This window comes from Melanotaenia boesemani, chromosome 12 (genome assembly GCF_017639745.1).
Source record: "Melanotaenia boesemani isolate fMelBoe1 chromosome 12, fMelBoe1.pri, whole genome shotgun sequence".
Taxonomy (NCBI): domain Eukaryota; kingdom Metazoa; phylum Chordata; class Actinopteri; order Atheriniformes; family Melanotaeniidae; genus Melanotaenia; species Melanotaenia boesemani.
This window is the reverse complement of record NC_055693.1, coordinates 36,943,832-36,968,588: the sequence shown is the minus strand read 5'-3', so window position 1 is coordinate 36,968,588 and position 24,757 is coordinate 36,943,832. Positions and strand designations below refer to the sequence as shown.

Sequence of the window (24,757 nt, the reverse complement as noted above, 5' to 3'; positions counted from 1 at the left end):
TGCAGGAAACGGCTGCCTTACCAGTGTCTTATACGCACCCGAGTGATTCTTTCTTTCTTCCTTATCATTTTATTCCTTATTTTATATATATATATCCTATTTTTGATTCTATTGAATATTTTTTAACTCTAGTATGGCACTTGCACGTCTTGTTTATTCAAGAGATGAACTTTTTGCATTGAAGACTAACGTCGGAATGCAGCACAAAGCTGAGGAGGAAGTACAGAGGTTGCAAGTCAGGATCTAAGCTAAAGGCTGCTCGACAACGTTTTAAGCCTGTGATCCCCTCTGTACTAATGGGGAAGATCAACTCACTACATAACAAGATGGACGAGCTGTTGGCACCGAACAATCAACGGAATTATCGCGAGTGCAGCTTATACATCTTCACAGAGACATGGCTCACTGATGCGATACCGGATGCTAACGTGGATCTACCGGGTTTCACTGCTGTGAGAGCTGACAGAGACATGAACGCCTGCGGTAAGAGCAGAGGTGGGGGGCTCATCATATATGTGAACAAACGTTGGTGTTGCCCAGGACATGTCTCAGTGAAAAAGGAACTGTGTTGCCATGACTTGGAACTGTTAGCCGTTAGTCTGCGGCCATATTACTTGCCGAGGGAGCTTAGTCACGTGATCGTGCTCTGTGTTTACATCCCGCCAAGCGAGGAAGCATCAGCTGCCTGTGAGAAGATACACACAGTAACAGCAAGGCTGCAGACAAAGCACCCCAAGGCGTTTATGGTCATATCTGGGGATTTTAATCATGCTTCCCTGGACTCTACCTTGGCCTCCTTCTACCAGGCTGTAGACTGTCCCACAAGGAACAACAGAACAATAGACCTGCTGTACTCCAATGTGAAGGATGCCTACAGAGTCACCCCCCTCCCCCCACTTGGAAAGTCTGACCACAACCTGGTTCACCTACAGCCACAGTACACCCCCCTGGTCAAAAGGATGTCTAAAACCACACGCTCGATCAGGAAGTGGTCACCTGAGGTAGAGGATGCTCTGAGAGACTGCTTTGACATCACTGACTGGGATGTACTGCTGAGACAACATGGTGAGGACATAGAGGAGCAGACTCACTGTCTGACGGACTACATCAACTTCTCGCTGGACGTAGTCTCCCCCAATAAGACTGTCCGTTGTTATTCAAATAACAAACCTTGGATAACACAAGCTTTCAAAGCTGCCCTCAACAGGAAGAAGGTGGCTTTCATGAACCATGACAGGGAGGCAATGCAATTAGCACAGCAGGAGGTGAAACAATGCCTGAAGGTGGGGAGGGACACCTACAGAAGGAAGGTGGAGGATAAACTGAGTGAGAGCCGTATGAAGGAGGTCTGGGATGGTGTCAACACCATCGCTTCTTCGCAGTGGAAGAAGCGAACAGGCTGAACATCTTCTTTAACAGCTTTGACCAGCCCACTGTCCCCCCTCCCCCACTGCAGTACACATCCTCCCTGACTTCATCCCCTGTGCAGCCCCCCTGCCAACCTTTACCCCTCCCCCCATTTAAACACCCTCCACACATAACAGCAGAACAGGTGAGGGGAGAATTGAGGAAGCCCCACCCATGGAAAGCAGCTGGCCCTGACGGAGTGCCTCCTCGTCTGCTTAGGACCTGCGCTGCTAAACTGGGGGAACCACTCCAGCATGTCTTCAACCACAGTCTACAGCTGGGGAAAGTGCCTACCCTGTGGAAAACATCCTGTATTGTTCCAGTTCCAAAGAAAAAACGTCCTGGTGAGCTGAACGATTACAGACCGGTGGCACTTACATCCCAGCTGATGAAGACGATGGAGCGGCTCATCCTCAATCTCCTCAAGCCCCAAGTGCAACAGGCCCAGGACCCCCTACAGTTTGCCTATCGTGCAGGTGTGGGTGTGGAGGATGCTATTCTCTACCTCCTACACCGTGTCCAAATTCATCTGGATAAGGGGAGGGGCACAGTGAGGATCCTCTTCTTGGATTTGAAGTGCCTTCAACACAATCCAGCCCCTGATGCTTCTGGACAAACTGAGGGAGATGCAGGTGGACCCCTGCTTGGTGTCCTGGATTGGTAACTACCTCACAGAGAGACCGCAGTACGTCAGGCTAAAGGACATCACATCTGACACTGTTATTAGCAGCACAGGAGCACCCCAGGGGATGGTGCTGGCCCCCCTCCTCTTCACATTCTACACCTCAGACTGAGGATGAGTACAGGAATCTGGTCAGTGACTTTGTCATCTGGAGTCAGATGAACCATCTCCAGCTTAACACCTCAAAGACTAAGAAGCTGGTTATTGACTTCAGGAAGTCCAGCCCACAACCACATCCAGTGACCATCAGGGACGACAAGGTGGAGCTTGTAGACAACTACAGGTACCTCGGGTTGTGGCTAGATAACAAGCTGGACTGGATATGCTGTACAGATCACCTGTACAAGAAGGGCCAAAGCCATCTGTACTTCCTGCGAAGACTGAGATATTTTAACATTTGCAGGAAACTCCTGTGGATGTTCTATCAGTCTGTGGTGGCTAGTACGCTTTTTTATGCTGTTGTCTGCTGGGGGGGTAACATGACAAAAAGGTGTGCTAACAGGCTGGAAAAACTCATCAGGTGGGCGGGCTCTGTGGTTGGCATGAAGCTGGACTCCCTGGTGACAGTGGCAGAGAGGGCATCACTAAAAAAACTACTGGCTATTGTGAATGATGCCAGTCACCCTCTGCACACTGTCATCAGTGCACAGAGAAGCCTGACCAGTAACAGGCTGCTCCTCCCCAAGAGTAGGACCAACCGGCTCAGAGACTCCTTTGTCCCCCGAGCCATCAAACTGTACAACTCTGCATTAGGCAGGAGGGGGAGAAGGAGGGGGGAGAGGGAGGTGTGCAGTCCGCCTGATACAACACATGCACAATAACCCATACAAACAGTTGCAATAACTTATACGTGCAATAGTGAACTGGGAATCTGTACCACCTCTACTGTGTGCAATGCTTGTTTATATTATTTTATTTAACTTATCTTATTGTTATTATTTATATATTTATTGCATTCTATTTGCCTCTATTTTGCTTTGTACCTGTATATATTGTGTCTTGTGCTTGTCCTGCTTTATTGTTGGTGTTGTAATGCTACTGGTACCCAAATTTCCCTGAGGGCTCTCCGAAGGGATTAATAAAGTATTTCTATTCTATTCTATTCTATTCTATTCTATTCTATTCTATCTGTCACGGTCTCCGGTGGAGGTGAGGACCCAAGTGCAGGCAGTCAGAGCAGGAGACAGAATCGGTGCAGATGAAGGTTTATTTTCCAAGACTCGAGACAGGGAACCACACAAGACAGGGAAAATCCTAACAACATAAACCACATATGACAACATAAGAGGATCTGACAAGGAGTGACTGAAAACCAGGGACATATATACACGGAAGGAGTAATGGGGAACAGGTGAAGTGGATGAGCAATCAGACCAGGTGTTCTACTGAGGCAGTAACAGAAACCACAGAGCACACAAGGAAAAAAACTAACAAAAACCCAAACATGATCTTAACAGAAACAAATGACAAAAAAACAGAACCACAAACAAAAAACCACAACCAGAAAAAGAAGATCACCCCCACACAGCCGTGACATATCTTTCTCCGTCCATCTCTTTAGACCAGCTTTCTCTTTCTCTATCTCTCTCTTTAAACACCCTCGGCCTGTATGAACGGGGCTCAGCTGATCCCAGTTTTACTGGTAGCCAACCAGAGGCAGTGGAGGTCGGGGTTCCTGAACCAGGGGAGGGGTTAATATGGTGTTAACGAATTATTGTGGGTATTAATGAATACCGTGTTCTTTTCATTTCATGTTCGGTACGTGTATAGTCATGTTTCTTTAGTTACATGGCGCTGACAGATTTATTGATTATTCCAGACAAAGCAGTGATGTGATAACAGCTGTTTCTTGTTTTATACCAGAATGAGGCGGAAGCAGCGTTCTACAAGGTGGAACTTTCTTTAGAGAGTCTGTATCAGAACTTTGAGACACAGCTAAGCTAAGCTAAACGTCAGCCTGCTCCCGAGCAGGCTAGTTCTGGTGCATCAGTTACCAGATGATCCAGAACATAGCAGCACGTCTGGTCTTCAACCAGCCCAAAAGAGCTCATGTCACTCCGCTGCTAATCGCTCTCCACTGGCTTCCAGTGGCAGCGCGCATCAAATTCAAAGCTCTGCTTCTGGCTTACGAAACAATAACCCAAACGGCTCCAGTCTACCTCCACTCCTTAATCTAGAGCTACACTCCCTCTCCACAGTTACGCTCTGTCAGTAAAAGATGCCTAGTACTCCCACCACAAGGTGGCGCCACATCAGTAGCTAGACTCTTCTCCTCTGTTGTTCCCCAGTGGTGGAACGATCCACCAAACTCCGTCAAATCCACAGAGTCCTTATCCACTTTTAAAAGCAAGCTAAAGACTCAGTTGTTTAAGGAGCATTTCCACACTTAGCTTAACTCTTCTACTCAAAATGAGTTAGAAAGATTTGTCCAGCTCTTTGGCTCAACCAAGCACTGAATAAGCTGCGTGCACTTATGCCCAAGATGATATTGTTTGATGAAATCGTGATCTTGTATTTAAACAAAATGTCTTACATACTCTCTCTCTCTCTCTCTCTCTCTCTCTCTCTCTCTCTCTCTATATATATATATATATATATATATATATATATATATATATATATATGCCCTGTCTCTTGCACCACATGACAGCACCTGGTCCACCTGGACTCCCAGCCATCTGACTATCGCTTAATGATGACGTCCCATCTTGTTTGAATTCTTGCTTGTGTTGTTCTTACTCTCAAATGCAAGTAGCTTTGAATAAAAGCATCTGCTAAATGACTGTAGAACATAATAGAATAGAATAGAATAGGTAGTAAATGTTTAACACACAAAATAGTGAAACATAATCCTACAAATACTAACTGTAGACTGTAACTGTACTGTACCTCTCTGGCCACTAGGAGGTAAGGTCACTGTTATGCATTTATTAACAAGGCTATGCTTGGACTACTGGCTCCCTCCATTTGTGCTTTAATCACACAGAGAAGTGTTGATTTGTACTCTGTACAATCAAATGAGCAGTTGTTGCTCTCTGTTCCTTTTGCCCACACAGGGCTTGGGAAGAAAGCCTTTGCTCCTTTCACTTTAACATGTTGCAGAAAGGCTGGAAATTGACTAAGTTATTGCCCTTAAATGCTTTCAAAACCAATCCTAAAGCACCAGAGACTGCCTCAATAATGTGCAATTGTTTTTCATGACTAGTTTTATATTAATGTTGTTTGTTTTAATGTTGTAACTTTGTATATAATTTTTACTGCCTCTTGGGCAGGACTCTCTTGGAAAAGAGGTTTTTAATCTCAGTGAGACTTTCCTGCTTAAATAAAGGTTAATAAATAAATAAATTTACCTGCACCTGTCTGCCTCCCGCCTGCTTAAGCCTGCACGTGGATTTTCACCTCCACCGCATCAAGACAGAATGGACTGTCTCTGTCTCCTGTGTTCAGAGCCAGCTCTAGACTTCAGTGGGCCCTAAGCAGAATAACTTTTGGGGCCCTACCCCTTCATGCCATGAATAAAGTTTTGGGTAGATGTGACACCCTGAGTCATGGTATATTGTATGTTAACTTATTCAAAAACTCTAGACACTATTGTGCAACATAATTGCATATAAAGTTTTAATTAGGCAAGGCAAGGCAAGGCAGTTTATTTGTCTAGCACATTTCATCAAAGTGCTTTACATAAAACAAAGACATTACAGATATTTAGAAATAGTAAAAGGCATCAACACATTATCAATACATAATCACAATAAAATAATAAATTACATTAAAATCATTAAAAACAAGATAAGTTAAAAAAAAGTTACCGTGCAGATTTCATGCATAGGCGCATGAGAAAAGAAATGTTTTAAACCTGGATTTAAAAAATTAGGTTTCATAAAGCTGTAATAACATGCATCCCTATTTTACATGCAGGAGGAAAATATATAACAAATTCCCATATGCACACAACTTAGTTGTTGAAAATTAACTTAGTTAAAGAGACAAAATCTACCATGCGGCAGTAGCACCAGTAACTAAAGCAGATCTGTTTGTGTGGAACAATGAATTTTTTAAATATAAATTAAATACATTGAGAACTTAATGTAACCTTTAAAGTTAAAGTTTAGTTATAGTTTTAAAATAAATGTTTTCTAGTTAGAAAGGATTAGCTCCCTTCACTTTACGCAGCAGCAGCTACCTCCAGGGTTAGCCCCCTTCACTTTACCTAGCAGCAGCTAGCTTCAGGGTTAGCTCCCTTCACTTTACTTAGCAGCAGTTAGCTTAAGGGTTAGTTCCCTTCACTTTACCTAGCAGCAGCTAGCTTCAGGGTTAGCTCCCTTTACTTTACCTAGCAGCAGCTAGCTTCAGGGTTAGCTCCCTTCCCTTTACCCAGCAGCAGCTAGCAGCAGCTAGCAGCAGTTTTTTCAGGGTTAGCTCCCTTTGCTTTACCTAGCAGCAGCTAGCTTCAGGATTAGCTCCCTTCACTTCACGCAGCAGCTAGCAGCAGCTAGCAGGAGCTAGCAGCAGCTTGCTTCAGGGTTAGCTCCCTTCACTTTACCTAGCAGTAGCTAGCTTCAGTGTTAGCTCCCTTTACTTTACCCAGCAGCTAGCAGCAGCAGTTAGATACATTGTTTGCCCCCTTTACTTTACCCAGCAGCTAGCAGCAGTTAGCTTAAGGGTTAGCTCCCTTCACTTTACCTAGCAGCAGCTTTCTTCAGGATTAGGTCCCTTCACTTTACCTAGCAGCAGCTAGATACAGTGTTAGCGCCCTTCACTTTACCTAGCAGCATTTACCTAGCAGAAGCTAGCTTCAGTGTTAGCTCCCATCACTTTACCCAGCAGCAGTTAGCAGCCGCTAGCAGCAGTTTCTTCAGGGTTAGCTCCCTTTACTTTACCTACTAGCAGCTTGCTTCAGGATTTGCTCCCTTTACTTTACCTAGCAGCAGCTAGCTTCAGGATTAGCTCCCTTCACTTTATTGAATGACTTTGCTGCTCTTCTGGCCCATCTATCCTCACTGTCTCCAAATATGATAATACTTGGTGACTTCAACACTCATATGAACAAGGACAATAATCCTCTTTCCAGAGACTTTGGATCCTGTCTGAACAGTTTTGGACTACAACAATACATAAATTTCTCTACTCACTCCAAAAATCATATTCTGGACTTGGTATGCTGCTCTGGTGTAATTCCTACAGATTCTATAGCCCATCACATTCCCTTCTGTGATCATAAATTAATCTCCTTCAAATTACGTGTCTCTCTCTAAAACCCACCCTCCCTGTTCCATTTCTTTCAGGAAAGTAAAGGATATCAATCTCGACACACTGTCTTCTGCCATAAATAACCTCCCCACTCTTTGCAATCTTTCCACTCCCGATAAACTAGTGTCTCACAACAATGAAAACCTCAACAACCTTCTTAACATCTTTGCTCCACTGAAACACAGATACGTTTCCTTCTCCCGCTCTGCTCCATGGTTCATTCCCGCCCTGCGCCAACTTAAACCCGAAGGACGCCGGCTTGAATGCCTTGCCAAGAAAACTGGACCCATTCATAAGGACATGTACAATAGCCACATTCTTCTATATAAGGACTGTATTGCTTCAGCAAAATCCACAAACTATTCAGGTTTAATCTGTTCTAATGAAGGAAATTCTAAATCTCTCACTGTTCAATAATATCACAAAATCTCGGACACGTTCCCTCCTCAACTTTACTCAGCTGATTTCTGTAATTCCCTTTTGTCCTTCTTTACCTCCAAAATCTCTAACATCCATCAACAGCTTGCCACTGGAGGAGCTGCTGTTTCCATCACAGACCCTCTACCTCCATTTCTTTCTATCCCACACCGGTTCTCAGATTTCACTCTTCCATCACCATCTGATATCTCTGAACTGATTCAGAAATCCAAACCTTCCACCTGCCTGCTCGACCCTGTAGTGGAATTTATTTATCAAAGATCACACACTAAGTGAGAATCAAACAGAGTATTTAATTAAGAGCTGATCAGCAATGAGAGATCACACAGTCAAAGAAGCTTTGGCTGCACGAGTCTGGGGAGGTACATGCTAGAGTGTTCTAAAAAGAGTAGTGCATCTGTCCAGTTTCGCTAAAAACAGAGAGGTGGAGAAAAATACGATCTCTTAAGCGGAAAACAGTTCTAGATGAAACACAAGTAGAGTTTGTATTGCTGGAAAATTCAGCAGGTCTCCTTCAGGAGAGGGGAGGGCTGGTGTAGCCAGGTAATGTTCCTAGGGTGTAATCTATTACCCATGATCAGAGTCCACAAAGTGGTGTTCAAAGGGACTAGATATGGAATGAAGACTGATTGAGAGGGTGTGGCATGTGGCACCAGTCCACAAACATAACAGCTGTCATTTGTCAATTTATGAGCAGATATGTTAGCACCAAAGATTATCAGTGTTGTCATGATGCTGAAGGGTGTGGTCATCTCGGCGGTGCCTCCTCAAGGAGGGTGCTTCTGTCCCCTGCAGTCGTCTGGCGTGTTGGGGCGAAGCTAGGGCGCGTTGTGTTGGGCGAGGACCGGTTGGATCCAGGTACCAGAGGAGGAAGGGGAAAAGGATGAAGAAGATGATGCATTACAACCCTCTTCCTACAGTCCTAGTCAAAGCGTGTCTCCCTTCACTAGTTCTTCACATCACTGCCATCATTCATTCCTCCCTCAACTCCGGATATGTTCCACTAGCCTTCAAGACTGCTGCTGTCACTCCGATCATCAAAAAACCTGGTGCTGGTCCGTCTGACTTCAATAACCTTCGTCCCATTTCTAATCTCCCGTTCCTCTCCAAAATTCTCGAAACGGTTGTCGCCTCTCAGCTCCACAAACACCTCACTAATAATAACCTTTACGAACAATTCCAGTCTTTTTTCCATCCTTTTCACAGCACAGAATCTGCTCTGTTAAAAATCACCAACGACCTGCTGATGGCAGCTGACTCCGGTCTTCTCACAATCCTCATCCTCTTAGATCTCAGCGCAGCATTCGACACCATCTCACACAGCATCCTCCTAAACAGACTGGCAACGCTTGGTGTTTCTCATACTCCTTTCACTTGGTTTTCCTCGTATCTCTCCAACCGCACACAGTTTATTCAACTCAAGGTCCACATTTCAGAGTCCCTCCCCGTATCGGCCGGTGTACCCCAGGGATCAGTCCTGAGCCCCTTCTGTTCATCACTTATCTTCTCCCCCTTGGTCACATTTTCCATAAATGCAGACGACACCCAGCTCTACATTTCCTCCAAACCTAACTCCTCTCTTCCTCCTTTCTCTCTCTCTGACTGCAGGAAATCAAACCTCCTCCAATTTTCTCAAACTCAACAGCAGTAAAACTGAAGTTCTACTTGTCGGTACGCCCTCCACTCTGCACAAGACTCACAGTTTCTCCATCAACATTGACAGTTCTTTCATTGCCCCCTCCCCTCAGTCTGGGCGTCATTCTCAACAGCACCCTATCATTTCAAGCCCACATCAACAGCTTCACTAGGTCTGCTTACTTCCACCTTCGAAACATCAACTGTCTGCGCTCATCACTCACTCCGCATGCTGCTGCAATCCTTATCCACAGTCTTGTCACATCCCACATTGACTACTGTAACTCACTCCTCTTCGGTCTACCCAGGAAACCACTTCATAAACTACAGCTCCTCCAGAACTCTGCAGCTCGTATCCTGACCCCCACCTGTCCTTAAACAGTTCAACTGGCTCCCAATAAAACACAGAGTCAACTTTGAGTTACTGCTCCTCACTTTCAAATGTATTCACCATTGGGGAGCAGAGCCTTTACCCCCCCGGCTCTGGAAGTCACTCCCATCCGAGATTCGGAACATTGTCTCTTTTCCATCTTTCAAATCTGCACTTAAAACCCACCTGTTTAAACTGGCCTACTTCCTATAACTTTTCTGTTTGTTTTATGTTGTTTAAATCCTAATGTCTTTTAAATTATTTGTCTTTTAAATTATTATTATTATTTTAACTGTTATGTAATTCCTTTTTTCTTTGTGTGTAAGGTAACCTTGGGTGTGGAAAGCCACCAAGAGATAAAATGTATTATTATTATATTATTATTATTAACACTCAATGTACTGTGCTTTTTCTGCAGCCAAATCCTCCCTTTCTGAATCCTATAGAAGAATTCTTCTCTGCATGGTGATGGAAGGTATATGAGCTGCAGCCATGCGTTCAGGAAAATCTCTTGCTATCAGTGGTCTTGGCATGAATGACGTTACAGTTGATGCATGTCAGGTCTGGATCAGACACACCAAGTTCTTCTTTCCACATTGCTTGGCCAGAGAAAACATAGCTTGTGATGTTGACGAGGTCCTGTAGCCTGAGTTGTAGAGACTGGACTGGGTTGATTGTGTTTTACTTGTTCCTTAGGATTGTACAATCCAGTAATGGCTTCATCAAGATGATTTCTATTTTGTACTGTGCAGTTGTGCACTGTAATGGTCCTCTCTGGTCACTTCATAGGATGTATTTGTGTTCAAGCTGATGTTTTATGAGAACTGTATAAATTTTCTACTTTGTGAAAAACACAGTGAGAAAATAGCGTGTTGCATTTTGCAGTGCAGTGTGCTAATTTTACTCTGTGTGCTACTTTATCTCTGTGTTGTAATTTTGCTCTGTGTGGTAATTTTGCTGTGTGTGTGCTAATCGTGTGTTGTGTGTTTTGTGGAAGACATTTTACTAATTATGCTCTATATATAATATTATAATCACACCTATAATTATTTCTTTTACTATATTCATGTATAAATTGTATTTCCACTGATTGTTACTATATTACACTTTTTACATTGTACATTTTTACTCTTCATGCTTTTATTCACTTTTAAGGTTTCTTCTCTTCATTTACATGCTCTGTTAAAAGTTCACTAAGTAAAGTAAGTAAAAGTAAGATGACCTTCATCTGGTCCTTCCTCAGACCCTTTGACTGGTTCTGGTGGAGACACAACTATGTGGTTGCTTTGACGCCAGCTCTTGGAGTTGTGTGTCCACCTAAGGTCTTCAGGAAGGAGGATTCTTTCTACAGAAATGTAGAACTGTTGTTTTTCCTCGTGCCTCCCCAGAGTCTCTCTTAACTTCACGCAACTCAGGACGACCACTGTCATTACTTGCAAGTAATTCTGTATACAGTACTTCTCCTGTAATAAAACTTATATACTTTTACTCGTTCCAGACTCTTCGTACTTTTTCTACAACAGTTCTAATTTTGGAAACTATGTCTACATTTTGACAATAAATGGGCTTTTGAATCAAAAGTTCAGTGCTTTGAGAATTGTGTCCTAATAAAGAAATGGTGTGTTTTGGGCATGGGCGCAGATGGCACTAGGGATGCAGGGGATATGTCCCCCTCAGATTCACAGTGACACCGATCTTACGTAAATGCTTCCATAAACAGTAAACAGTCGTTCCATGTTTTGTTGTACATCTGTAAGGCTGGGAAGTGCTGGGAACACTCAGCCTTGGGATTACGTTCACCTGAGCTCCCACATCCGACACACCATGTCCAATTAAAGACATCATAGGAAACTCTCACTCCCCAGGGTCCTAAAGAGAGTTTTTGTCTGTGCCTGTTGCGACCAGAGTATGTCTATGATAGAGCGGAGATTTCACATCAATGAAGGCACAAAAGGAAAAAACAAAACTAAAAAAAGAATCACATTTAAAAAAAAACAAAACAAAACTGTAAGTAGTCTATCCTGTGCCTGTTGCCTGTTGACTTTCCCAGATGTGGCAGATAATCTCTTTGTAATGTTGAGTAGTGTTACGGCCCCTGGCCTTTTGGATTGGCCTCCAGCCTGTCACTCCAGACTTGGATGTGCAAATGCTGCTGAGCCAGTGCTGCTTCGGGATTGGCTGTGGACCAGAAGCTGCAGTTCCTCCCCTTCGCCTCACCGATTGGTCGCTGCTGTTCCCGCTCATCCCAGCTGATACTCATTGAGAGATGACTCGCCCTTAAATAGGAGGACCTGTCGTCATTCGGGGCAGCTGTGTCACTAGGACGCAGTTCGTGTTTCTTGAGCTGTTTGTATGGTTTATGTGTCTGAGGACACTTGGTGGCTCTGGATCCTTTAGAATTCTGACTGAACTGTTCAACAGACGGTTTGCAATTTCAGTGATTATAGTGAGTGATTGTGTGGGAGTTTTCTCATTAGGAGAAACTCCACTCTTTGTGTTATTTAGAATTGTTTGTTAAGTTATATGGATTTTGATTGACTCTATAGTTTGTTTGGTTAAGTTTCCTTTGTGTTTTTTGTAAGCGAGTTATAATTTGCCGCCGGTTAGCGTGCGTTTTCCTTTTATAGGTCATCTTTTGTTTGTTGTTGTGATATTACCTGAAAAGGGACACTTTAAGTTTTGTAAATATTGAACATTATTGTAAATAACTTATTGTTATTTTTGACCATAAAACCGGCTTGTTGTGTTACTCACCCCCTTCCACCCCTAGACCAGAAGGGGTCCGTAACACAATGGGGGCTCGTCCGGGAGCTTTCCTTATTTAAGGATAATATAGAGTCATATTTGGTTTAATCTTCCTAGGCTGTTGCTGTGATCTGTGCTGAGTGCGGTTGTGACGTTAATGATGGTCCGCTTTAGCCTGGAGCGGTTCCGTGAGAACCCCACTCTGGAGCAAATCGACCTCTGTCGTAAGGACGACTTGGCCGTGCTGGCCGACTTTTATGAGATTCCTTTATCGAAGCAAATTAGAAAAAAGGATATGAGGGCGTTGGTGGTGGCTGGTCTGGTTGACAGGCGGGTACTGTGTGTGGCAGAAATGGCTGCTATTGAAGCTGAAAGTGTTCCGGTGGCGTCGCCTGAAAAAGCGGGTCCCTCGGGGATAGGTTCTGGCAAAACTGAGCAGGATGAGCTGCTTGGGTCGGAAATCCCTGGAGAGGTTTCAGAGGCTGGTGACAGGCCTGCTACACCTGTCACTCTTCCTCGTTTTGATCCCTTGCTCTCCGAAGCTGGCACCTCTCCGCTAGATGCTCGGCTGAGGTTGCGGCTTGCCAGATTACATCTGGAGGCAGAGGAAAAGGCCCAAGAGCGACAAATGCGCCTGGAAATAAAAAGAATGGAAATAGAAGCTGAAAAAGCAGTGCGCCTGCGCCAGTTGGAGCTGGAAGCTCAGGTAAAAGCCACAGGTAAGCAAGTCTCTGGTGACCTGTCTGGGTCCCTGAGTACTGCTCCCTCCTCTATCCCTTTAGACATTTCAAAATTTATTCCATTTGTACCAGTTTTCAAGGAATCTGAGGTGGATTGCTATTTCGCTGCATTTGAACGCATGGCAATTGCATTAAAGTGGCCTCAGGAGTGTTGGTCCCTCCTCATTCAGTGCAGACTCACAGGAAAAGCGCAGGAGGTGGTCGCTGCGCTCCCTCTGTTGGACAGTCAGAATTATGACACTGTAAAGGCCACGGTATTAAAAGCTTATGAGCTTGTGCCTGAAGCCTACCGTCAGAGGTTTAGAACCCATAGAAAAGAGGCAACCCACACATACGTGGAATTTGCCCGAGAAAAGAGTACCTTACTGGATAAATGGTGTTCTTCTTGTGGGGTTACTACTTTTAAAGCTCTTAGAGAACTGATGTTGCTGGAAGAATTTAAAAAGCAGCTTCCAGAAAAGCTGGTGGTTCATTTAAATGAACAGAAAGTGACAGAGTTGTCTTCCGCTGCAGTCTTAGCAGACGAGTATATTTTAACTCATAAGACTGTATTTCAGCCTGTGGCCAAAACTGATGTAAAACCCATATGGGGAACGGCTAAGAACAGAAGCTCTGATGAAAGACTCTGTTTTTACTGTCATCAGCCGGGTCATTTGATCAGTGCGTGTTTAAAATTAAAAAAACGAAATCATTCTTCAACTCCATCTCCTACTGAGAAAGGAGTGGGATTTCTGAAGTGTACAGGTAAAGCGAAAAAGGTTGATCGCTCCCTGGATCCATGTTTCCAGCCATTTACAATGCCTGGAACCGTGTCTTTAACTGACTCCGCCTCTGAGGAGCGGAAAATTCTTGTACTGCGTGATACAGGTGCGTCTCACACCCTGATCTTAGCAAATACACTGGCCTTCTCAGAACAAACCTATGCGGGCTACAGTGTTATATTGCGGGGAGTTGAGATGGGATACGCACCCTGTCCTGTGCATTATGTGTATCTAAACACAAAACTAATCTCGGGTCGATTTCCTGTGGCTGTATGTCGTGAGTTGCCCATTGACAACATATCTCTGCTTCTAGGAAATGATATCGCCGGGGGTAGAGTAACTCCATCCCTGGAAGTGCTGGATCATCCTACGGAAACACAAAATTCTCCTACTTGTGTGGTAACTAGGGCCCAGGCCCGCCAAAATAAGACAGAAATACAGGAAGGGATTGATCTGTCTGACAGCTTTCTGCTCTCATCCTTTACAGGTGAAGAACAGCAGGAGAACGCAGAAAAGGGGACAGAGGCTCCTGACGTACAAGCTCAGGACTCTCTGCCCAACACTGCTGACTCCTGGCTGTCAGTGACCCGTGCAATGCTGAGTGAGGCGCAGGAGAAGGATCCTACACTACGCATATGCTTCGAAAAGGTGGTGAGTGCTGAAAAACGGGGTGGCGAACGTAGCGCATTTTATGTAGATGGTGGATTATTGCTGCGATGTTGGCGTCCGGTTGTGCTTGCGGAGACAGATTGGAACGTGGAGACTCAAATAGTGATGCCTGCCCCATATAGGCAGCAGGTATTACATTTGGCCCACGATGATCAGTGGTCGGGACATGTGGGGGTTAATAAGACTTATCAGCGTGTGTTGAAACACTTTTTCTGGCCTGGTTTAAAGGCTGACGTAGTTAAGTTTGTCCGCAGTTGTCATACATGTCAGCTTATGGGAAAGCCAAACCAGAAAGTTCCCTGTGCCCCTTTACATCCGATCCCGATAATGTCAGAACCGTTTGAGCGTCTGATTTTGGACTGTGTAGGTCCTTTGCCACGTACTAAATCAGGTAACGTATTCCTTTTGACACTAATGTGCCCAGCGACCCGTTACCCGGAAGCGATTCCATTGCGCCGGATTACAGCTCGGTTAGTTGTGAAAGCTTTACTGAAATTCTTTTCTACGTTTGGGCTACCAAAGGTAGTTCAAACAGACCAAGGAAGTAATTTCATGTCCAAAGTATTTAAGCAAAGTCTTGCGGAACTGCGCATAAAACATGTCATTTCAAGTGCCTATCACCCTGAAAGCCAAGGAGCTTTAGAGCGGTGGCACCAAACAGTTAAATCGATGTTGCGTAAGTACTGTCATCAGGAAGGTAAAGACTGGGATGAAGGTATCCCCTTCGTATTGTTTGCAACCCGTGAATCCCCTCAGGAATCACTCGGGTTTAGTCCAGCAGAACTTGTTTTCGGACATAAACTACGCGGACCTCTCAAAGTGTTAAAAGAGAAACTCCTTGACTCCACCACGTCTGCCCAAGAGAATGTATTGGATTATGTATCCTTGTTTCGAGAACGTTTACACCGTTCCCGTGAGTTTGCGGCGACTGCTTTGAAATCCGCCCAAATAGTGATGAAACGCCGTTATGATAAAAAGGCCGTTTCCCGAGACTTTGAGGAAGGTGACAAAGTACTGGTATTGCTCCCTGTACAGGGCGCAGCGCTAGCTGCGAAATTTGTAGGACCGTATGAGGTGAAGCAACGCCTTAGTGAAACTGATTATGTCATTGCTACCCCTGATCGTAAGAGAAAGACACGAGTTTGTCATATAAACATGCTTAAGGCTTATGTGACCCGTGATGCAGATGTTGCGTTGAAAAAAGTCAAAGTTCCCACATCCCATGAAGCTGTGAAGAGTTGTGCGGCTTTTACTATGGTGAATACTACGGAACCGGAACTGGCATTGACGAAACACATAGAATCGCGCTTGATGCCGCGGCTGTCAAACTCTGAAATGTTGACATCGCTGACTTCAACGTTAGATTACCTGCCTGACGAACAGAAAACTGACCTACTCTCTTTGATAAACAGATACCCTGTTATATTTCAGGACATTCCTTCCCAAACTCATGTCATCCAGCATGATATAGACGTGGGAACAAGTCGTCCAATTAAACAACATCCCTACAGGTGTAATCCTGGAAAAAGGGCTCAGATGAAACAAGAAACGGACTATCTGCTGCAGCATGGTTTTGCTGTACCTAGCGCCAGTCCTTGGAGTTCGCCCTGCCTTGTTGAAACCAAACCCGATGGATCTCCACGGTTTATTACCGATTACAGGAAGGTTAACGCTGTAACAGTTACGGATGCGTATCCTCTACCTCGCGTAGACGATTGCGTAGATACTATTGGGAATGCACAATATGTCAGTAAGTTGGACCTGTTAAAAGGGTACTGGCAAGTTCCACTTACACCTCGTGCTTCATTAATTTCTGCTTTTGCTACTCCTGATACTTTCCTGCAATATACAGTTATGGCTTTTGGCATGTGTAATGCCCCTGCGACATTTCAGCGTCTCGTTAATACGCTATTTTCGGATCTTCCATTTTGTTCTGCGTACTTGGATGACGTGGTGGTATTCACGGACAAATGGGAAGATCATGTGTCTGCTTTGGAGACAATATTTGCACGTTTAGCTGATGCCAGCTTAACCCTGAACCTTGCCAAGTGCGAATTTGGTCGCGCTACTGTCACCTATCTAGGCCGACAGGTAGGACAGGGAATCGTGCGTCCGGTGGAAGCTAAAGTGAGTTCGATAACCCAATTCCCCATTCCAGAAGACCGAAAAGCCTTACGCCGTTTTCTGGGGATGGCCGGTTATTACAGAAACTTCTGTAGAAATTACTCTACAGTTGTAGAACCATTGACGTCCTTAGTAAGTCCTAAGCAGGAATTTCTATGGACCCACAAGTGCCAACACGCGTTCGATAGTGTAAAAGCTCTACTTAAAAATGCACCAGTGTTAGCGGCTCCTAATATGGAGAAACCCTTCAAACTGGATATAGATGCCAGTGCTGTGGGGGCTGGCGCCGTGCTCCTCCAGCCTGGTAACGATGGGATTGATCACCCTGTCTGTTATTTCTCCCGTAAGTTCAGCCGACATCAGTTGCATTACTCCACCATCGAGAAGGAAACGCTGTCGTTACTCCTGGCACTACAGCACTTCGATGTATATGTGGGATCCTCTCCTGTGCCCATTCAGGTATTTACGGACCACAATCCGTTAACCTTTCTAAGTCGTATGTATAACCATAATCAGAGATTGATGCGATGGGCACTCATTCTGCAGGAATAAGACCTGGAGATTAGGCATAAAAAGGGGGTGGATAACCTTTTCGCGGATGCCTTATCTCGTCTTTAGGACTGTTTGTGATTGTATATGTGTTCTTGATGGCTTAACCTGTGTTTCTGTATTACAAGCTGGGGATGTGTTTGGAGAATCTGTGGCCAGATTTTAAGGGAGGGGGTGTTACGGCCCCTGGCCTTTTGGATTGGCCTCCAGCCTGTCACTCCAGACTTGGATGTGCAAATGCTGCTGAGCCAGTGCTGCTTCGGGATTGGCTGTGGACCAGAAGCTGCAGTTCCTCCCCTTCGCCTCACCGATTGGTCGCTGCTGTTCCCGCTCATCCCAGCTGATACTCATTGAGAGATGACTCGCCCTTAAATAGGAGGACCTGTCGTCATTCGGGGCAGCTGTGTCACTAGGACGCAGTTCGCCTCGTGTTGGGTTCTCTGAATAGTTTGTACATTGTGTGGTTTCTTGAGCTGTTTGTATGGTTTATGTGTCTGAGGACACTTGGTGGCTCTGGATCCTTTAGAATTCTGACTGAACTGTTCAACAGACGGTTTGCAATTTCAGTGATTATAGTGAGTGATTGTGTGGGAGTTTTCTCATTAGGAGAAACTCCACTCTTTGTGTTATTTAGAATTGTTTGTTAAGTTATATGGATTTTGATTGACTCTATAGTTTGTTTGGTTAAGTTTCCTTTGTGTTTTTTTGTAAGCGAGTTATAATTTGCCGCCGGTTAGCGTGCGTTTTCCTTTTATAGGTCATCTTTTGTTTGTTGTTGTGATATTACCTGAAAAGGGACACTTTAAGTTTTGTAAATATTGAACATTATTGTAAATAACTTATTGTTATTTTTGACCATAAAACCGGCTTGTTGTGTTACTCACCCCCTTCCACCCCTAGACCAGAAGGGGTCCGTAACACGTAGCCTAGCTAATCTGACAGTAAAAAAAAAAAAAAACAGCATTAACTCTCACCTAAAGAAGGCTAAATGTAAAAGAAAAGCCTTTTTAGGCTGTAGGTGATTAGCTTTAAAGTTATTTTTTATTTGTATGTATAATGGTTTTTAAATAAGTAACTGTTATAATTTATTTAACATTTAAAAAAAGTTAACATTATCCTCCTGGCCCTAGTCATTTCAGACAGGATGTGCAGGCGGCAGCCACAGCAGAACAAGACTGCATGAGCAGAGACGCACAGAAGCAGGAGCACCAGGGGGCAACACTGAGGAAGAGGAAGCTGACATGATAATGAAAGATACAAAGCCAAATCAACCTGACCTTAAAGTTCTGCTCAAACAAGTGCTCAAAAACATTTAATCTCTTTAATACTTCATCACCACTTTATGAAGTTTCTGATATTTCTAACACCATCGTATGCTATCTTGGGGGTCTTAGCTGATAAAGTTTGAGAACCTCTGCTAAATAGTATTGTTTCCTTCTGAGATGTGTGGGACTTGTCCAGAAGATGCTATAATCAGGGAAAGTCCCGAGGTGAACTCAGCCTTATTTTCTGCCACTTTTTAAACCTTTTTAATGTATGTATAACTGTTTCAGGCTTTTTCTTTACAGTGGTCTTCACTCAAACAGATGCATTGTGTAACTTTATGAGCGTTCTGGACTCTTCTAATGGTACAGTGACGTCTACTGTCTACTGGTTGCTGTCCATCAGTGTCCTGATGATGAGAAACTGAACTATACAACTTTTGCCTTATGCACCTCGTCACACGCTAGCAAGCGGGTTTAAACACACCAGCTGTTCTGATCGCACCATGGCTGATTCAGCAAAGAAACACAAGAAGACATTATCAGAGGAAGAGAGGAAAAGAAGGAGAGAAAGGGACAGAACAAGAGAAAAGACATGAGTCATGATAACACTGACTTTCACTGGCTGGAGAGCTCTCAGAGATGAGGTGAGATGAAGATGATGCTGGGTCAATAAGGAGTGCCTTTAAGACCTGCCAGATGGCTCACAATCACAATTCCTTGGTCCACGAGGTCTGTCTGTGGATATTTGTAGATTCTGGGACAGATTGTGCCACATATCCATGTTAGTGTTGGGTTTAGCAAGCCTCAGACTCTCTTCCAGTTACAGTACTAGGCCCTCATCCAGTTTCTTTCTGTTAATCATTTGTGTTTGTCTCTTCTTTAGTAGTGCGGTTTGCCTCGCCTGGCAGATCTGACATCAATAACAGCTGATAAACGACACGTTACAGTGGTCAGCGATGCTGCTGAGGAAGAGTGCAGAGAAAATACTAAAGAAAGAAGATTAAATTATCCCATTTGAGCCGGAAGATCCTCAAGAGAAGCCAGCATTAAGTATTTTTGACACAACTAGCCTAAAACCGTCATTATAAGCTGTACTGTACAGTTAATAATTCAGTCATGAAAATGAAAAGAAATTTGACTTTATTTAATAATTAACAATAAATCATTTCAATCTCACTTTACAGCCTAAACACAAGCTGCCAAAACAGTAAAGCAGTAAGATGCTGAGACTGTTTCTGATTACAGCAAACCTCTTTGTCTGCACTGTAATTCATCCGTTAAAGCTCCACGTTGCAACAACACACTTCCTTCGTTACCGTGGAAATGAAGTCAGTGTCAGGTGTGCTGAGAGGGACGGATGCAGACCAGAAACACCTAAAAAAACTGAGCAAAACGGCTTTAACAGGCTGTGCACGCTCTCATATTGGCCTGTTTTTGCAGCGTAACGCAAAAGAAAAGAAAATCCTTGTCACCTGGGGGGTGCCATAGGCGTGACACCTTTCCTAAATTATAACAAAGAATAACGTGACCCAGAACCAAAGGAGGAGAATGGTGGACATCCAGCTGGCTGTTTTATTTCTTCTTGTCATTTGACTTTAAACAAGAATAAATCCTCTGTATTTTTAAATGCGGAGCTGTTCCTGCTGTGTTCTGATTGCTGAGTCACATAGGAAGTCATTATTGTTTCCACCAATCAGAGGATTGCAGTGTGTCAGGCTCCACCCTCTTGGTGGGATCAGTAAGACTGGGGCCCCAACAGAAGGGTGGCTCTGATTGGATATTCTGGGACCCTTCCCAGTTTTTCCCTGTGGAGAGAAAAAAAGGCCTCCGGTATGGACCCAGACACGCTAGTGGAAACGGGGCTTGAGCCAACCGTTCCCGGGTTGTAGGGCAGCCTCTGGCTACGATGGATCAGCTTTAAGAGTACCAGATTGAATGCCACCCAGTGTTATCATCATGTTTGGCTTCTCTCTGCTGTTAAAGTCAACTCAAAGCAGCTTTACTCAACATTAAAAACCAAATTACATGGTCGTCTTTAAGGCCTTTTAGTTTGACTATAAAACCAACCTCATGGTCGTTCAATAAGTGTAGAAATGACAGAAAAGCTGGACTTTGTCCTTCATTTAGTGACTCAGGATGGTAACAATAAAGCATCCTGAGTCCATATCAGCTAACAGCTGATGGGATAATGTGAAACTGCTGCTGCCAGGCCACAGTTATCCACAGTGGAATTAGCTGATGAAACTTTCATCAGATGCTAGCTGGAGAGGAGTTCTGAGTGTCTGCACTAAATTGCTCCAGGGTCATAAATACTTTATCAACAGCAGACACCTCAGCAAAACCCTTCCCCTGGGTTCTGTTTCTCTCTCTCTCCTTCTCCCACATCCCCTCCATCCTGCTTTCTCTCTCTTTCTCTGGCACTCCAGTGTTTGAAGTATTTTCACCCTGCTCCCATCATGTCCACAAGCGTTTTAACTCTTCATCATGACTCACTTGCCATCTAAATATGCATTAGCAATGTCCTCATGTCCGTTTTATCAGCAGAAAATGCACAGACATAATCAAACAAAAAGCAAAAACAAAGCATAAAGTGAGCATGAAAAAGTCTGTCAGCCTGCTGAGCCATTCAGCTGCCACTCATGGTTCTGGTACAAGTCTTTACCACTGCGTAAAGCAGGGCGTATTAAACTTTATGACCCACACTAAGAGCAATTAGAGAAGAACTACACTTTCCATCAGGCACACTTCAGAGACAGCAGATCCTTTTATTTATTGCTGTTTATATGGGACATATTCTCAGCAGCACCAGAGAAACCTGAAAGGTTGCTGAAGCCAAGAGTTCAATCCTCCCGGTGTTTGACGTTGATGGACCATTTAAATGAGAAAATAAGTCACATGTTTAAACCAAATAAAACAAAAATGTAGTTGTAATTTATAGATCAGCCGAGTCTGTGGATTGGTTGGTATGGGAAGATATTTCACCAGACCACCAGACGGAGGCTGAGCACCAGCAGTCGTACTGGTACCACTGCTGGTAATTGCAGTGGTACTGGGAAGGGGGAGTATATTCTATGGGTTCCACATCAGACATACTTTCATCTCAGATGGGCCCAAATATAAAAAGAACTGCATAATATGCTATTTATAACCAAAACTCCACATAATTTTTTCCTTTGCATGGAGTAAAGTGCAAGAAGTACATGTACATTATTGAGATGTTTAGGTTAGCTATCACTTTAGAAAATGATATGAGCGACATGAAATGTAGAAAAATAACTTTCACAACTATACTTTGCCTCAGTTACTCATTTCCAGGTTTATTCCAGCTTCCAGACCAGCATGGATCTATACAGCCAGTTTAATTCCAGGGCAAATCCAGTAATATTGTAATATAGTTTGATGCGATGATCACGCTACCATTTCCAGATCTAGAAGTAATTTTAAATGTACACACAGGAACATTTCAACATGTGTGGAGTAATCCTGACCAACAAAACTGACTCACCTCATCATAGAAACTGAAGACACAAAGAACATAGAAAAAATTCTTCTGCCATGGAAACGTTTTACATTTAAATTAACTTATAATAAAAAAATAAAAAATTGTTACTAAAATATTTGCTATTTTATTTACTGTTAATACAGGATTACAGTAACTTTTATTACAATATTACAGTTACATTCATTAAATATTACAGTTACTTTTATTAATAATTACAGTTACATTTATTACAAAATTACAGTTACTTTTATTAATATTATAGGTACTTTTATTACAATTTTGCAGTAACTTTTAATAAATATTACAATTACTTTTATTAATAGTACGGTTATTTTATTACAACCTTACAGTTAATTTTATTAGAAATTACAGTTACCTTTAATAAAATATCACAGTTCTTTTAATTAAATATTAAAGTTACTTTTATTACAATATTAGTTACTTTTATGAAATATTAGTTCCTTTTATTACAATATTAATTACTTTTATTATAATATTACAGTTACTTTTATTAAGTATTACAATTAATTTAATTAATATTAAAGTTACTTTTATTACAATCTTGCACTTACTTTTATGAAATATTAGTTACTTTTATTATAATATTACAATTACTTTTATAAAATATTAGTTAATTTTATTGCAATAGTATTTGCTTTTTTTATACTATTACAGTTACTTTTATTATAATCTTAGTTATTTTCATTAAATAATATTTACTTTTATTACAATAATAGTTACTTTAATTAAATATTAGTTACTTTTATTAAATATTAGTTACTTTTATTACAATATTAGTTTCTTTTATTATAATGTTAAAGTTACTTTTATTATAATATTACAGTTACTTTTATTAAATATTACAGTTACTTTCATTAAATAGTATTTACATTTGTTACAATATTAGTTACTTTTGTTATATGTTAGTTACTTTTCATAAATATAATAGTTACTTTTATTAGAATATTACAGTTTCTTTTATTAAATATTATTTACTTTTATTACAACATTATAGAATAGAATAGAATAGAAATACTTAATTAATCCCTTCAGAGAGTCCTCAGGGAAATTTCGGTACCAGCAGCAATACAACACCAACAGTAAAGCAGGACAAGCACAAGACACAATATATACTGGTACAAAGCAAAATAGAGGCAAATAGAATGCAATAAATATAACAATAATAACAATAAGATAAGTTAAATAAAATAATATAAACAAGCATTGCACATAGTAGAGGTGGTACAGATTCCCAGTTCACTATTGCACGTATAAGTTATTGCAACTGTTTGTATGGGTTATTGTGCATGTGTTGTATCAGGCGGACTGCACACCCCCCTCTCCCCCCTCCTTCTCCCCCTCCTGCCTAATGCAGAGTTGTACAGTTTGATGGCTCGGGGGACAAAGGAGTCTCTGAGCCGGTTGGTCCTACTCTTGGGGAGGAGCAGCCTGTTACTGGTCAGGCTTCTCTGTGCACTGATGACAGTGTGCAGAGGGGGACTGGCATCATTCACAATAAAAAAAAGGTCACTGACCAGATTCCTGTACTCGTCCTCTCCATCATCCCTGATACACCCCACGATGGCTATGTCATCTGCAAACTTCTAGATGTGACACAGCTCTGAGTTGTAACAGAAGTCTGAGGTGTAGGAGTGTGAAGAGGAGGGGGGCCAGCACCGTCCCCTGGGGTGCTCCTGTGCTGCTAATAACAGTGTCGGATGTGGTGTCCTTTAGCCTGATGTACTGCGGTCTCTCTGTGAGGTAGTTACCAATCCAGGACACCAAGCAGGGGTCCACCTGCATCTCCCTCAGTCTGTCCAGAAGCATCAGGGGCTGGATTGTGTTGAAGGCACTTGAAAAATCCAAGAAGAGGATCCTCACTGTGCCCCTCCCCTTATCCAGATGAACTTGGACACGGTGTAGGAGGTAGGGAATAGCATCCTCCACACCCACACCTGCAAACTGTAGGGGGTCCTGGGCCTGTTGCACTTGGGGCTTGAGGGGATTGAGGATGAGCCGCTCCATCGTCTTCATCAGCTGGGATGTAAGTGCCACCGGTCTGTAATCGTTCAGCTCACCAGGACGTTTTTTCTTTGGAACTGGAACAATACAGGATGTTTTCCACAGGGTAGGCACTTTCCCCAGCTGTAGACTGTGGTTGAAGACATGCTGGAGTGGTTCCCCCAGTTTAGCAGCGCAGGTCCTAAGCAGACGAGGAGGCACTCCGTCAGGGCCTGCTGCTTTCCATGGGTGGAGCTTCCTCAGTTCTCCCCTCACCTGTTCTGCTGTTATGTGTGGAGGGTGTTTAGATGGGGGGAGGGGTAAAGGTTGGCAGGGGGGCTGCACAGGGGATGAAGTCAGGGAGGATGGGTACTGCAGTGGGGGAGGGGGGACAGTGGGCTGGTCAAAGCTGTTAAAGAAGATGTTCAGCCTGTTTGCTTCTTCCACTGCCCCCCCACCCGCTGTTATGGCCTTTGATCTGAAGCCTGTGATGGTGTTGACACCATCCCAGATCTCCTTCATACGGCTCTCACTCAGTTTATCCTCCACCTTCCTTCTGTAGGTGTCCCTCCCCACCTTCAGGCATTGTTTCACCTCCCGCTGTGCTAATTGCATTGCC

The 24,757-nt window shown here is 43.3% G+C and overlaps 1 long non-coding RNA gene across 1 annotated transcript in view; it reads left to right on the top strand.

Annotated features, from left to right (window-relative positions):
• Window positions 1-8,670, top strand: part of LOC121650735 — a 69,273-nt gene extending 60,603 nt beyond the window's left edge. Inside the window, exon 4 of the long non-coding RNA XR_006012325.1 lies at window positions 8,519-8,670. This is a non-coding gene — a long non-coding RNA (uncharacterized LOC121650735). The remainder of the gene's footprint in view (window positions 1-8,518) is intronic.
• Window positions 8,671-24,757: the final 16,087 nt, after the last annotated feature.